At 47.7% G+C, this 16,330-nt stretch overlaps 1 protein-coding gene across 2 annotated transcripts in view; it reads right to left on the bottom strand.

The window, feature by feature from the left end:
• The window catches only part of SKP1 (S-phase kinase associated protein 1), a 36,245-nt gene extending 31,421 nt beyond the window's left edge, over positions 1–4,824 (bottom strand). Inside the window, exons 1-2 of one of the 2 annotated variants that reach the window (XM_089669953.1) lie at positions 4,730–4,824; positions 4,561–4,644 (exon numbers count right to left, since the gene is read on the bottom strand). The gene's annotated coding sequence lies outside the window, so the exon portion shown is untranslated. Of the gene's footprint in view, positions 1–4,560; positions 4,700–4,729 lie in introns of those variants that run through there. The other variant, XM_089669952.1, reaches the window with a different exon arrangement.
• Positions 4,825–16,330: the final 11,506 nt, after the last annotated feature.

The following is a 16,330-nucleotide window of genomic DNA, read 5'->3' as shown; positions in this document are numbered from 1 at the left end:
TTCCCCCCCCTATTAAAAGGCAGGCACGGCAGCCTTCCCCCCCCTATTAAAAGGCAGGCACGGCAGCCTTCCCCCCCCTATTAAAAGGCAGGCACGGCAGCCTTCCCCCCCCTATTAAAAGGCAGGCACGGCAGCCTTCCCCCCCCTATTAAAAGGCAGGCACGGCAGCCTTCCCCCCCCTATTAAAAGGCAGGCACGGCAGCCTTCCCCCCCCTATTAAAAGGCAGGCACGGCAGCCTTCCCCCCCCTATTAAAAGGCAGGCACGGCAGCCTTCCCCCCCCCTATTAAAAGGCAGGCACGGCAGCCTTCCCCCCCCTATTAAAAGGCAGGCACGGCAGCCTTCCCCCCCCTATTAAAAGGCAGGCACGGCAGCCTTCCCCCCCCTATTAAAAGGCAGGCACGGCAGCCTTCCCCCCCCTATTAAAAGGCAGGCACGGCAGCCTTCCCCCCCCCTATTAAAAGGCAGGCACGGCAGCCTTCCCCCCCCCTATTAAAAGGCAGGCACGGCAGCCTTCCCCCCCCTATTAAAAGGCAGGCACGGCAGCCTTCCCCCCCCTATTAAAAGGCAGGCACGGCAGCCTTCCCCCCCCTATTAAAAGGCAGGCACGGCAGCCTTCCCCCCCCTATTAAAAGGCAGGCACGGCAGCCTTCCCCCCCCTATTAAAAGGCAGGCACGGCAGCCTTCCCCCCCCTATTAAAAGGCAGGCACGGCAGCCTTCCCCCCCCTATTAAAAGGCAGGCACGGCAGCCTTCCCCCCCCTATTAAAAGGCAGGCACGGCAACCTTCCCCCCCATTAAAAGGCAGGCAAGGCAGGCACGGCAGTCTCCCCCCCCATTAAAAGGCAGGCACGGCAGCCTCCCCCCCCATTAAAAGGCAGGCACGGCAGCCTCCCCCCCCATTAAAAGGCAGGCACGGCAGCCTTCCCCCCCCCCCCATTAAAAGGCAGGCACGGCAGCCTTCCCCCCCCATTAAAAGGCAGGCACGGCAGCCTTCCCCCCCCCCATTAAAAGGCAGGCACGGCAGCCTTCCCCCCCCCCCATTAAAAGGCAGGCACGGCAGCCTTCCCCCCCCTATTAAAAGGCAGGCACGGCAGCCTTCCCCCCCCTATTAAAAGGCAGGCAAGGCAGGCACGGCAGCCTTCCCCCCCCCCCCCCATTAAAAGGCAGGCACGGCAGCCTTCCCCCCCCATTAAAAGGCAGGCACGGCAGCCTTCCCCCCCCCCCCATTAAAAGGCAGGCACGGCAGCCTTCCCCCCCCCCCATTAAAAGGCAGGCACGGCAGCCTCTCCCCCCCCCCTATTAAAAAGGCAGGCACGGCAGCCTCCCCCCCCCCCCCCCATTAAAAAGGCAGGCACGGCAGCCTCCCCCCCCCCCCCCCCCATTAAAAAGGCAGGCACGGCAGCCTCCCCCCCTATTAAAAGGCAGGCACGGCAGCCTCCCCCCCCCCCCCCCTATTAAAAGGCAGTCCCCCCCATTAAAAGGCAGGCACGGCAGCCTCCCCCCCCCCCCTCCCCTATTAAAAAGGCAGGCACGGCAGCCTCCCCCCCCCCCCTCCCCTATTAAAAAGGCAGGCACGGCAGCCTCCCCCCCCCCCATTAAAAAGGCAGGCACGGCAGCCTTCCCCCCCCCCCCTCCCCTATTAAAAAGGCAGGCACGGCAGCCTTCCCCCCCCCCCCCCTCCCCTATTAAAAAGGCAGGCACGGCAGCCTTCCCCCCCCCCCCCCTCCCCTATTAAAAAGGCAGGCACGGCAGCCTCCCCCCCCCCCCCCTCCCCTATTAAAAAGGCAGGCACGGCAGCCTTCCCCCCCCCCCCCTCCCCTATTAAAAAGGCAGGCACGGCAGCCTTCCCCCCCCCCCCCTCCCCTATTAAAAAGGCAGGCACGGCAGCCTTCCCCCCCCCCTCCCCTATTAAAAAGGCAGGCACGGCAGCCTTCCCCCCCCCCCTCCCCTATTAAAAAGGCAGGCACGGCAGCCTTCCCCCCCCCCCCCTCCCCTATTAAAAAGGCAGGCACGGCAGCCTTCCCCCCCCCCCCCCTCCCCTATTAAAAAGGCAGGCACGGCAGCCTTCCCCCCCCCCCCCCTCCCCTATTAAAAAGGCAGGCACGGCAGCCTCCCCCCCCCCCCCCTATTAAAAAGGCAGGCACGGCAGCCTTCCCCCCCCCCCCTATTAAAAAGGCAGGCACGGCAGCCTTCCCCCCCCCCTATTAAAAAGGCAGGCACGGCAGCCTTCCCCCCCCCCTATTAAAAAGGCAGGCACGGCAGCCTTCCCCCCCCCCTATTAAAAAGGCAGGCACGGCAGCCTTCCCCCCCCCCTATTAAAAAGGCAGGCACGGCAGCCACCCCCCCCCCCCCCCCATTAAAAGGCAGGCACGGCAGCCACCCCCCCCCCTATTAAAAAGGCAGGCACGGCAGCCTTCCCCCCCCCCCTATTAAAAAGGCAGGCACGGCAGCCACCCCCCCCCCCCCTATTAAAAAGGCAGGCACGGCAGCCACCCCCCCCCCCCCCTATTAAAAAGGCAGGCACGGCAGCCACCCCCCCCCCCCCTATTAAAAAGGCAGGCACGGCAGCCACCCCCCCCCCCTATTAAAAAGGCAGGCACGGCAGCCACCCCCCCCCCCCCCCATTAAAAGGCAGGCACGGCAGCCACCCCCCCCCTATTAAAAAGGCAGGCACGGCAGCCACCCCCCCCCCCCCCCCTATTAAAAAGGCAGGCACGGCAGCCACCCCCCCCTATTAAAAAGGCAGCCACCCCCCCCCCCCTATTAAAAAGGCAGGCACGGCAGCCCTTCCCCCCTATTAAAAAGGCAGGCACGGCAGCCCTTCCCCCCTATTAAAAAGGCAGGCACGGCAGCCCTTCCCCCCTATTAAAAAGGCAGGCACGGCAGCCCTTCCCCCCTATTAAAAAGGCAGGCACGGCAGCCCTTCCCCCCTATTAAAAAGGCAGGCACGGCAGCCCTTCCCCCCTATTAAAAAGGCAGGCACGGCAGCCCTTCCCCCCTATTAAAAAGGCAGGCACGGCAGCCCTTCCCCCCTATTAAAAAGGCAGGCACGGCAGCCCTTCCCCCCTATTAAAAAGGCAGGCACGGCAGCCCTTCCCCCCTATTAAAAAGGCAGGCACGGCAGCCCTTCCCCCCTATTAAAAAGGCAGGCACGGCAGCCCTTCCCCCCTATTAAAAAGGCAGGCACGGCAGCCCTTCCCCCCTATTAAAAAGGCAGGCACGGCAGCCCTTCCCCCCTATTAAAAGGCAGGCACGGCAGCCCTTCCCCCCTATTAAAAGGCAGGCACGGCAGCCCTTCCCCCCTATTAAAAAGGCAGGCACGGCAGCCCTTCCCCCCTATTAAAAGGCAGGCACGGCAGCCCTTCCCCCCTATTAAAAGGCAGGCACGGCAGCCCTTCCCCCCTATTAAAAGGCAGGCATGACCCCCACCCCCTTATAAGAGGTCAGACATGACCCCCCCCCCCCAATAAGAGGGCAGATATAACCCCCTACACACCTGTATGTATGGCCAAGTGGAGTGTGGGCAGTGTTCTCGGCATTGCCCTGGTGTAGGCAGCTGGCACCCCCCCCGGTGATACTTGTCAGCCATTTGATCACACAGCTCCAACAGGGCAGGTGGCCCACCTCCCCATGACACTGGCAGCTTCTTCAGGACTTCCCCCTCATGCAGTGCCAGCAGTAGATCTGTCCACACTGTACCATCATTGGGTACTTCAGGAAAGCTGCCACAGCCTGGCCACACTACTGCCCGCCTTTCCCGGTACAGCATGAAGATCTGCACACCCTGCAGCTCACAGGATACAGATCTTAATGCTACATCGGTGTCCGCTCTGTTAAGGGCTACATTTAAAAAAATAACCACCTGCCCAGTGCCCGGACCTGCATATTTTTTTTTTACTGGTCTTCAGTCCCTGGCATATTAACTGTGGACAGCCAGATGCGACTGCTTGCAGCTTCACAGCCACCTGCGCTGAGTGATCCAATGGTTTTCTTGGACCTGTGACATGTCCCAGAAGGCTGCTGGTAGGGGGAGGAAACTTATGCTCAGATCACCTAGGTAATCTGAGCAGAAGCAAGCGCCTGTCAAAACTAGCTAACAGCTACTGACACCACCTCCTCCCAAAAAAAACCAAAATGATGGGCCAAATGTGAAAAAGGGAGGAGGAAGAACTTGATATCTCTCAGAACTGGCTGACGTCAGTGATGGACTTCAGCCCACTGTCGGCTGAATACAGGTCACAGGAGTAGAGAATGAACTGCACTCCTATAACCCACAGAAGTACAGTCAAACGATCTTTGGTCCTACTTCTCCGAGTTACTAAAACAAAATGTACATGGAAATAAAGCAGCAGTGGAATATCCAGTCTGAAAGGACATAGCAGGAGTATTTGTCACTAACACACAAGAATCAGTACCAACAGGCCTGACTGGTCCCCAAACCCCTCCACCTGTCCTCACAGGCACATGCAGTAGTACGCCGAGGCCCATAACACTCCCATGCGATGTGTTTCCCCAATATCACAAGAAGCACAATAAAAATACGTTTAGCACACAATTACCGCGACCACGAACGTCCACAGACCAGGCCTCAGTATCTCGACTATCTGCCGGCCACACCGCTCCTCCTCTCACAACTGCGTCACCTAAACCAAGCAGCAAAGAAGGAAGGGGCGGTTCAACGTAACATAAAAAATTTCCATTACTAGAGCTAATACTCCGGCTAACCACCTTGTCTCCGTAGATAAACACTTCTGTGCGCAATTTCCGAGAAGCCCCTGAGCGCTGAGTCTACTAGAAAATGGAAGAGACTGAAGTGGCAGAAGGAGACACTTCCTGCTGCTGGGGCGTAGCTGGAAATACCTACAATTCCGGGCGCATAGCGTCCCAGTGATGGGCGCCAATAAGATGACAGGATAGGATTACGTAACGCCGGAAAGACCAATGAGGAAGAGGCGCGAGCGTTTGTTGCAGTGGAATCGCCTAACAACGGCGGGAGGGTGTGGGGAAGAGGTGAAAGTGCTAAGTCATGGCTGGATATGTTTACGTTGTTAGTGAGTGGAATGGATTAGAGCCACTAATGCGACCCTGTGCCTAAAATAACGCTGCAATATAAAATGCCCTCAGAAAAAAAAAATTAGAAACCATGTCAGCTGCTGTAATAAAGAGAGACCCCTGTATGAAGAGTCCTCTGAGTCTGATACTTTTGGGAATGTCAGATTCCTGGTCTTTGTTTGTATTCTGAGTTTCCCACATGTAAAGCAGAGCTCCATGAACAAAAAATGTTCTCCCATGCACACCGCCACCAAAAGGCTATACTTACCTGATCACTGAGAAAACTACATTCCCCCCACATCAAGTGGTGGAGTGTTCCTGCTGTCCTCATGCCCACAGCCAGTCTATGGGCATGAAGACATCAGGAACAGTCCATTCACGAGACCCCTAGCGTGGGGGGGGGGGGGGGACGGACGGACAGCAAGGACTTGTCTTGTGCTAGGAGGATCGGCTGATTAGGTAAGTATCTCTCTGCTCTGAAATCCCCTAGATCAGGGGTGTCCAATATTTTGACCTTGGGCCACATTGGAAGAAGAGGAATTGTCTTGAGCAGCATTTGCTTGGACACGGCAAACTATTCATTTGAAAGGGCTGCTCGGCCTACGTTTCATGCAGGAAAAAGTTTCCTGCACCATTTTTGAACCACAGTGTCTGGGAAATTGCATTGTGCTTTTCCAGCATGTAATTTCCCATTGGTTCCTGCACCTGAAAATGCGCTGCGTTGTTTTTAGATGTATGGGGATGCTGTTAAGAATGACTGCCAGCCCTGCGCACCTGTAAAGAGCAGCATATTTCTGCTGCGGGAACAGCTGCAATACCTGCAGTAGTGTGAACCTAGCCTAAATTCACAGTTTGTAAAATCTGTGATTTTTACATCTGTCTGTTAATATTTGCAGACTGCATTTCCATAACAGACATTCCTGGACAGTTATAAAAATCATGGATTTTACAAACTGTTCTTAGCAACTGTGTGAGGAGGTTGTGGGTGGGGGGTTTCAGGGAGAGCAACTGAAATCTGGCACTATGTAGAATCCCTGATTTAACTGTTTTACAAAAACAGCATCCCAGGCATCCCTTTAGATGTTCTCATTCCTGCATTCTCTGCCACCAAGACTTCTATGCAATAGGTATATATGGCATCCCCTGCAAACCTCCATATGTGCTAGCCGCAGTGGCTTTTCTTGCATGGGGTTCTTGCAGCAAAGCCCTCAGCTGCATGCAGAACTCTCCCAAGCAGCAGGTTGGACACCCCAGTGCTAGACAAAAACAAGCAGTTAACAATGCAGTGTGGGCAAATTTTGCTCAGAACTCTTCTTTAACAACTTCAATACTGGGCACTTTTACCCCCTTCTTGCCCAGGCCAATTTTCAGGTTTTAGCGCTCTCACACTTTGAATGACAATTGCGCGGTCATGCAACACTGTACCTAAACTAAATTTTTTATCATTTTGTTCACACAACTAGAGCATTCTTTTGGTGGTATTTAATAACCACTGGGGTTTTTATTTTTTGCTAAATTAACAAAAAAAAGACAGAAAATTTTGAAGAAAAAAAACCCATGTTTTTCTTTATTTCTGTTATAAACGTTTGCAAATAGATACTTCTTCTTCATAAATTTAGGCCAAGATGTATTCTGCTACATTTCTTTGGTAAAATAACCCAAATCGGTATTTATTTAAATACATAATGGTGCTGACCAATCAAAAGTCGTTTAGCCTGTACTGTCATCCCTGCATGGAGAGGGGAGAAAACCGTGGGGATTTCAAATCCCCAGACCTGTGAAGCGGCTTTTCCTTGTGTGAGAGCATGGGATCGGTGTAGAGAGGTTTCCCTGCATGACAAGCCTGGGTTCACACAGGAGCCGTGGATAAACCATTTTCAAAATCCCGTGGCTTTCTCTGCTCTCCTACAGCTGAAAATCTGGAGCATTGCTGCGGCTTTCTCTGCTCTCCTACAGCTAAGAATCCGGAGCATCTGCCTCCATTCTCCAATGGCTGACACCAAGATATACATCCCTACACGCCCTTCTCTCCAACTCTCCGCTTAGCACGGTATCAGTGCAGGGAGGTTTCCTGCACCGCTCCTGTGTGAACTCAGGCTATGACAAGCCTGGGTTCACACAGGAGCAGTGGGGAACCCACATGCGATTTGGACAGGAATAGTGTTCCTGTTCAAATCACATGCTATTCTTTGCGGCGCAATTTGTGCCCATACATTTTGTACTGACGCAAAGCGCACCGCAAAGTATCGGTACTCGGTATTGGTGAATACTTGACCAAAAGTATCGTTACTTGTACTCACCACTCAAAAAATGGTATCAGTGCATCCCTTTCAATCTTCCTACTGTCGTGTGCACTGCCTTTCAGGACTTTCAGTTCAATCTTCACCCTTACTTTGCATGGACTCTGATGTGGAACTATGCCAAACCATTCTAGTAACGTGACTTTTGGAACATATTCAGCAATAACGGGGCTGACACACTTCTGCCACGTAGAGCCTATGATTGCCCAATCAAGCTGTAATCCGGGGTGAAAATTCCATTTGGGTGGATTTTCCCCTTGTCCAAGCATGAACTGGAAGCACTGAAGGATTACATAGATGATAGCTTGTATAAAAGATTCATTCATCCTTCCACTTCACCAGCAGGAGCAGGCATCTTTTTCATAGAAAAGAAAAATCACTCCGTCCGATTCTGCATGGACTACAGAGAACTCAATAAAATGATGGTCAAAAACTGGTATCCCCTTCTGTTAGTTCCTGAATTATTCCAGAGACTCAGATCTGCAACAGTGTTCACAAAGTTAGACTTGCAGGTTAGCTCACAATTGTGTCCGCATCCAGGAAGGGGGTGAATAGATGATGGCCTTCCATATTTGAATTTGAGCAACAAAGCATTCAGTTATTGGGGCTAATAATTTCTACTGAGGGCATTAAGATGGACCCACAAAAAGTTTCTGCCATACTAGAATAGCTTTCCCCATCTGACTAGAAAGGAATCCAGCTCTTTGTAGGATTTGCACGTTTCTGTCGGAAATGAATTGAAGTGGTTGCACAACTATAAAAAAAATTACTCTTTGCCATAAATGAATGCATTTTAATGTAAACATACATACAGCTATGACTGTACCTCATAAAAATGCTTCCTTAGCTTGTATCAACCCTTCTAAAACTGCTGGTCTGTGGGCGTGGCTTAGGACCGGAGAATAGTAGGTGGAGGTGTGATGTCACACAATTCCTCAGTTCTACATACACTCCAGTCTTGGCTCAAGAATGCAAACAGCACAGCTACCTGACATCTTTATACCTTTGGGCATATCTCCTGAGTACATCCAGGGGAATACACAGGTGCTCTGCTTACATCGCATGATCTGTGCTAATCAGGAGAAAGCTGGTAGGAAGGGGTTAATAGTAAAACATCCTAGGAATCCTGCAGCCTAAAGTGGCAATGTGGACTGGGAAACATTCTCATGCAAAACTCTCTAAACAGCAATTCACAAACTAGGTGCTGTGAATAGAGCAGGACAATATTCAGCTGTCAGTAGATTTAGATGGTAACCACAGTGTTATTGAAATTATGCCACTTTATTGGGTACACCTGTTCAGTTGCTTGTAACACAAATTGCTAATCAGCCGGATGGTAGTAACTCAATGCATTTAGGCATCTAGACATGGTGAAGACGACTTGATGAAATTTAAACCGAACATCAGAATGGGAAAGAGAGGGAATTTAAGTGACTTTGAACTTGGCATGGTTGTTGGCGCCAGACGGGCTGGTCTGAGTATTTAAAAAACTGCTGATCTACTGGGATTTTCACACACAATCATCTCTAGGGTTTACAGACAACGCTCCAAAAGAGAAAATATCCAGTAGTAGCAGCTGTGTGGACAAAAATGCTTTGTTGAGGTCAGAGGGAAATGGGCAGACTGGTTCAAGATGATAGAAAGGCAACAGTAACTCATGTCAATATGGACCAAAATCTCTGAGGAATGTTTCCAACACCTTGGTGAATTTATGTCATGAAGGATTAAGGCAGTTCTGAAGGCAAAAAGGGGTCCAACCAGGTACTAGCAATGTGTATCTAATAAAAAGTGGCCAATAAGTGTATGTCAAATCACTGGTGCTGCATTGGCAGCTGAGTTCCCTGAGGGTTCCTGTCAGGAGCTTGACCTTGTGAAGGCAGAGAGAGGACACAATTGCCCCTCCTACCCATGCAGTGTAATACACGAAGGCTTGTGCTGGACTCGTCTTCAGCACAGTCTGCCACTCACAGGAGAAGGGGAGTGGCAGTTTTTGCTGGTGTCAGATTTATTCTGTTCAGAAGAGTGGGTAGGATTTCTGGAGAAGGGGATTGCTTCAAGATATCAAACTAAGCTCCAATGCTTAGTGTAGTATAATATCTATTCAGTTGTATGATTAGATTGATTTGTGTTTTTCAGGTTTACAAACACTTTAATGGATTTCCACTATCATTGCTCCCATACCTCAGCTGACTAAACAGGGTGTTCAGTTTTGCTGGTCATCCAGATCCCATCCTAGCCATCTTGGAAGTGGACACATCTGAAAACATAGTCTGAGCAGTTCTGTAACAGCACCAGGGCTAAAAACTCTACTAGACCGAGTGTCGTGTTTTTTTTTTTTCTCGCAAATGGTCTCCTGCTGAAAAGAATTATGATGTAGGAGATCATGAGATGCTCGCAATTAAATCTGCTGTAGAAGAATGGAGATACCTTCTGGAGGGACCAGCACATCCCATCTTGATCTATACAGATCATAAGAATCTTGAATATCTTAAAATGGCTAAATGCCTAAAACCCCACCAGGCCAGATGGGCACTGTTTTTCACAAGGTTCCCATTTCATATTACTTGGCCGGGCTTGAAGAACATTGAACCTGATGCCCTCTCTCTAATGTTTGATGATTCCAAAGACCCACCTACTTCTGACACTGCTATCTGCAAGAAACGTTTTGCTACTGCAAGCAGATCTTCTTTCACAAATCAAACAGGCCTCATTGGGGGTTCCCTCTCCTCCCAAGGTGACTATATCTGCAAGGGAAGGTCTTCTATGGTTGGAAGATAAAATATTTGTACCAGAGTGTCCAAGTAACAGTTCTGGGGCTATGCCATGATCATCCTTTGGCAGGACATTTTGGGATTCATAAGACTTCGGATCTGGTACAGTGCTTATTTTGGTGGCCAGACATGGACAAGGATTGTAATGACTATGCAAATTCATGCACTACTTGTATTTGCAATAAGAGTACTCGGAGCAAGACCTGAGGCTTACTTAGGCCTCTACCAGTCCTCAAGAGACCTTGGAAGATAGTATGTACCTTCTGCAATAGAGATGGCCCAGGTCTTTATAAAGGAAATTGTAAGGCTTCATGGTGTTCCTAGGAACATCATCTCTGATCAAGAGGCCCAGTTCACATTGAAGATCTAGAGAGCACTTTGTGCTTTTAATTCTGAAACCAAGTGTGACTATCTACTACCAATCTGAAATTGGCATGTCCAATGAAAAAGCTGTGTTCCAAATTTGTAGGACCATTTCCTGTAAAGAGAAGGATTAACCACTTGCCTACCGGGCACTTATGCCCAAACCAATTTTCAGCTTTCAGTGCTGTCAGATGTTGAATGACAATTGCACGGTCATGCAAAACTATATCCATATGAAAATTTTTATAATTTTTTTCACACAGAGCTTTCTTTTGGTGGTATTTACTCGCTGCTGGGTGTTTTATTTTTTTGCACTATAAACAAAAAAAACTGCAAAAAATTAAAAAAGTTTGTTTCGATTATAAAATTTTTCAAACAGGTAATTTTTCTCCTTTACTGATGTGCATTGATGAGGCTGCACTGATATGAAACAATGATGGGCACTGATAGGCAGCACAGCTGTATTCAAATTTTTGGACTGCTATATGCAGCTAGATCTTTATGCTGCAATACATAGCTGTGTGAATTGGCCTCACAGACTAGTATACAGCTGCATAAAGATGTTTTTTATTATTAGTAAGGATGTGCACATACATAAAACACTACACAGTATTTTACATCCATGTTCACAAGCCCTTAAAAATTGTTTTAAAATATAAACCTTTAGCACAGTGGTATATGTACACAGTACGGTACTGAGGAAGGGCAGACAATAATGAACAGCACAGCAGAAGGGAGAGGAAAGTGGGATGTGAATACATAGCCAGCAAGGTGCAGCACAGCATGAGAGAGCAGTGAGGGATGTTGAGACAATAAAAAAAAAAATACTTGACTGTTGCAACCAGATAATAACTTTGTGGCTTTAAAATATAGAAGTTTCATTTTAGTGGTCAGTAGTAGACAGATCTCTAGACAGGCTACTATGCAGGAGAGGTCATCTAGGGGATTATCCCTGATAGGTTCAAAGAATGGTTTCTGTAGGGAAAAGAGAACCAAGTTGTTAGCCCTAGGAACCACAGGGTGCTGCAGTGGGGGCTTAATGGAAAAATACACCCTGCAGCATGGCCGGATCTAGGGGTTGCTGGGGTGGGCCAAGCCCCCCCCCCACCCCAGGATGTTGTTAGGAAAAGCTGTCTGTAGCAGCTGTTCATCTCTCAAGGCTGAGGGTCTGTGACATGTCCGTAAAAGGTCTGTGGAATGGAGAAAAGGGCCCTTTAGGGAAAAAAAAAAAATCCCCTTGTCAGCTCTGAACTGTACATATGACCTACCAAGCAGACCTCAGCCGTCAACAGTATGGGTATCAGTCAACTCAGAGACAAACCTTGTAACTGCTTCCCAAAAACCCTGAACTGCAGAACAGTTCCAGAACATATGCATGAAGTCAGCATCTGGTTGGGTACATTTCCAGCAGTGGGGGGTGAGCCCCTGGATAAATTCTATTTAAACGCTGGGGCATATAATATGTCCTTTGTAATGTCTTGAACTGTATAAGCCCATCCTTAACTGCCACTAATTGCTGAAATGGGTACTTGCAAACATCCTCCCAGTTCTCCACATTCATCTGTGGAAAGTGAGCCCGCCACTTAGAGCGCAGGCCCTCCAACCACCCATGAACAGAAGGCTTTATATATCTGAGAAAGAATCATTTATTGGGAGAGGACCCCCTGGGGAAACCTATTTCAGACCTTTCCAGAACCAGGCAAGTTGATTCAAACTGAGAAGAAAAGGCATGCCGAAGCTGAAGGTAGCAGAAAAGGTGAGTGTTAGGCAGACCAAACCTGTTTTAGAGCATTGAAGGATCTAAGAGTGCCCCCTTCACAGATGTGTTCCAAAGTTTTGATACCATGGGAGGCCCACACCCTGGGATCAGAAATGGACTGGAATTCCTGGAGTCATGGATTAAGCCATAAAGGAGTATCAGGTGACCAAGTGCCACTGATATGAGGTAGTTTGTCTAGAACCCACTGCCAAGCTCTAATCTTCATAGACAGAGTGAAAAAGGAGCCCAAGTGCCTCATAAGACCCCAAATGAGCCACCTATAACACTACTGAGTTAGAATTATCCAAAACCAACCAGTTATGGGCATGAGTAAGCAGGGTCGCTACAAAATAAGCCTGGAAGTCCAAGGACGCCAACCCACCCCGAGTCCAGGGCCTACATAGGGTCACCCTACTGAATCTTAGGGCACCCAACCCCCAAAGAAAGGATGAGATTAGGGAGTCAAGCTTCGCAAAAGAAGGCTTTCGATATCAAATGGGAAAGTGGCACAGAGTATACAACCATATAGGGAGGATTTTCATTAGCCCATGCCTTCAACTGTAGTTTGGTAGAAGATAAAACGGGGCATAAGTTTAATTTAATGTATTCAGTCACATCCAGAGAAATAATCCCAAGATAACACAGGGAGGCAGTCCAGGGTAAGGGAAGGGATACATCCGCCTTTTTTTTTGGCCTCTCGGTCAATAGGTAGTATAAAAAGTGACTTAACTCAGTTCACTCTCAGGCCAGAGAAGTCCGCAAAGCGGGATAGGATACTTAATGATCCAGGTCCCTCCCTTCGGGAAGCTTTAGGAAAACACAATCAGCATACAAAGCTAATTTTTCAGTTATGGTACCCACATGAATGCCCCAGACCATATCAGACTGTTGCAAGGCAGCCGCCAAGAGCTCCATCACCAGAGCAAAAAGAGATGGAGACAAGGGACAACTCTATCACGTACCTCTACCTTTGGGGAAGGCCTGAGAGAGCATACCCGCCCAACCTAATTTGAGCCATCAGTGTCTTGTATAATATCCCAATCCACTTACAGAATAAGGGACCAAACCCCAAAACCTGGAGAATTACAGACATATACTGCCAGCATACAGAGTCAAATGCCTTTTCTATATCAAGGGCCACCAGCACTCGACTTCCAGAATCCTCAGCAGTGAGTTGGAGATGAGTAAGTACCCGACAAAGGTTTACCCTGCATGAAACCCGTCTGATCAATATCTATTGCAGATGACACCAAGCTGTGCAGTGGAATAACGTCCTTACAGGATGTCTCCAACTTACAAACCGATCTCAATGCACTCTTTAAGTAAGCAACTGTGGCAAATTAGGTTTAATGTTGATAAACGCAAGTTTACGCACTTGGGGGCTAAGAATATGAGTAGCATATATACGGGGGGGGGGGGGTACAATGGTGGAGAAGGATCTGGGAGTTCTGGTAGATCACAAGCTTAATAATGGTATGCAGAATGTTTCTAAAGCAAGCAAATATCCTCTCATATTAAAAAGGTATAGACTCCAGAGAGATATTCTACTCCTGTACAAATTAGTAAGCCTCATCTGGAATATGCAGTTCAGTTTTGGGCACCAATTTACAAAAAGAACATTGGGGAACTAGAGAAAGTACAGAGAAGGGCAACCAAACTGATAAGAGGCATGGAGGAGCTCAGCTATGAGGAAAGATTAGAGGAACTGAATTTATTCTCTTGAGAAGGAGATTAAGGGGGATATGATCAACATGTATAAATACATCAGTGGTTCATATAGTGAACTCCGTGTAGAGTTATTCACCTTGAGGTCATCAGAGAGGACAAGGAGGCACGCTTTGTATTTGGAGATTAAATCTTCCAGATGTATAGTGTTCTTCACAGTGAGAGCTGTGAAAATGTGGAATAGACTCCCTCAAGAGTTGGTTCTGGCCAGCTCAGTCAATTACTTTAAAAAAAGGCCTGGATTCTTTCTTGGTTACACAGAATATAACTGGTTACTAACATTTACAGGTAAAGTTGAGCCAGGGAATAACAGATTGCCTCTCAGGGGATCAGGAAGGAATTTCTTTTCCCCTGCAGGAGCAAATGGGATCATGCTTTGCTGGGTTTTCTGCCTTCCTCTGGATCAACTGTGGGTGTAGGATAACTTTTTTTTTTATGGTTGAACTGGATGGACTTGTCTTTTTTCAGCCAGACTATGTAACATTTTTCCATGTGGTGCTATTGCTGACATGAAATGGGAAGGGGTTTTCGTTAAGTAACACCTTTTTATAATCAACTGTCTCCTGGACACCTGTTTAATGAATAATTAGACTCACCTGAAGTTAAATTCTTAATTAGGAACAAAGAATTTTAGACAACAAAATCCTAAGATTTTAATTGGGGTGTGCATTTCTGAAACATGGTCTTTAATGAATTTTGTTAGGAAAAATACTGTTGTGTGTGAAAATTAACAAATCTTGGTTGCAATCAACAGCCTGAATTTGTAGGAGTGGAAATGGAAGCAAGGAAGGAAGGAAGGAAGGAAAGAACCAAGCAGGCTTGTTACGAGAGGGGTTATGGACCCTTGGAGCTGGCCTCCCAATTTTTGAGCCTAGGGTCCAATCAGAAGGATTCAGAAGGAATGTAGCAGAGAATAACCCATTATCTACATATGTGAAGTGCTGCATTCCCTCAATAGAGGGGAAACCCCCCCAAAAAAACTGACGTTTTTCAATAAAGGTGTATACCAAAAAGGAGTCTAGCAACATAGGAAAATAGAGCACACAAATGCCAATTAACACATTTTAAACAACTTGTAACCTGTAGAACATAAAAGTAGGGAGACTCTTCTGTTGTGACTACTCCCTTCCCTAAGATTTCTTTGGACATACTGTTGAATAAAACCGATTGTTAGCCATGAGTGCTATGCTTGCACTTTCCAAGAAATTGCCACCCTGAAGAGTATCACATTGATCCAAATACTTAAAGCAGAACTCCAATTGATGGGAAAAAAAAAAAAAAAAAAAAAAAAAGGTACTTTAGCAAGGAACATACATTTAACATTAGTAATTATGCAAGCAAAATTAGCATGTGCTGTAAATTGTTCCAGCCTTGTTCCGGTTTCTTCTCGCTGGAGGCTGCTATTTTGTTGAAGCCCAGAACTCCAATCAGTAGTCAAAGCAGAGCTAAACCCTCCTATCCTTTTCAGCCAGAGAAGTTGCCATCTGTGTGAACTGCAACTGCCATGGCGCTTTACATATGATCAGTTATAACACCAGCCAATTGATGGTTTGACAGCTTGAGAACACAAGCAATTGAGACAGTTAGCATTCCTGACGTGCCAGGAATGTAACTTTTTTTTTAAACTTAAATCAATGGATTTAGTTCTGCTTTAATATCCTTAGACTGTCAGCAGATCGGCCTCCACAAAGCCAGCACAGTGCCTAAAAATGCCTAAAATTGAGAGCAACTGAGCATGTGCAGAACAGGGTGGGACAGTATTACTGGATTTTAAAAACAATATAGAGACTTAATGTTTTACATAGCTATACCTACAAAATACATAAATTTACTGACTAAAGTTCCACTTAAAAGTGCATCCCAAAACTCAAAATGTTTCAGCCCGAGTCTGAAAAACCCCAGTCAGGGTTTACCTATTGGGAGACAGGTGATTTCCCCTTTATTCAGTTATTAATAGTCACAACAAGAATGAGGCGAAATCTCTCCAAAAATGAGCCAAAACCCCCTCTCAAGACTTGGCACTAGAACAGGTAACCCCATTAAAAGATTTCCCCTCCTATTCCAGTAACAGATTCAAACTCTCACATTTTGTCTTGATGGAAGGGGGGGGAAATTGGACTGAAGATGTACGTTATTCACCTGACAGCTTCTCAGATGCTGCATGCAATACAATTGTTTTGAAACCCTTAAGAAGATGCATGTATGCAAGGGGCAACTCATACCCTATTCAAGAGGTATTGGCACAAAACTAGAGAAACTTACTGCAGACCTAAACCATCTAAGCATTAGGTCTCCACTATAATAACTGGACATGAAGACGTTACCCAGCTAGTTTTTTGATTCACACGTCTAAAACATC

The sequence above is a fragment of the Staurois parvus genome, unplaced genomic scaffold (genome assembly GCF_062004578.1).
Source record: "Staurois parvus isolate SC_StPar_1 unplaced genomic scaffold, SC_StPar_1.0 ptg000085l, whole genome shotgun sequence".
In the NCBI taxonomy this organism is placed as follows: domain Eukaryota; kingdom Metazoa; phylum Chordata; class Amphibia; order Anura; family Ranidae; genus Staurois; species Staurois parvus.
Note: the sequence above shows the minus strand (reverse complement) of the source record. Positions and strands in the feature narration are given on the sequence as shown.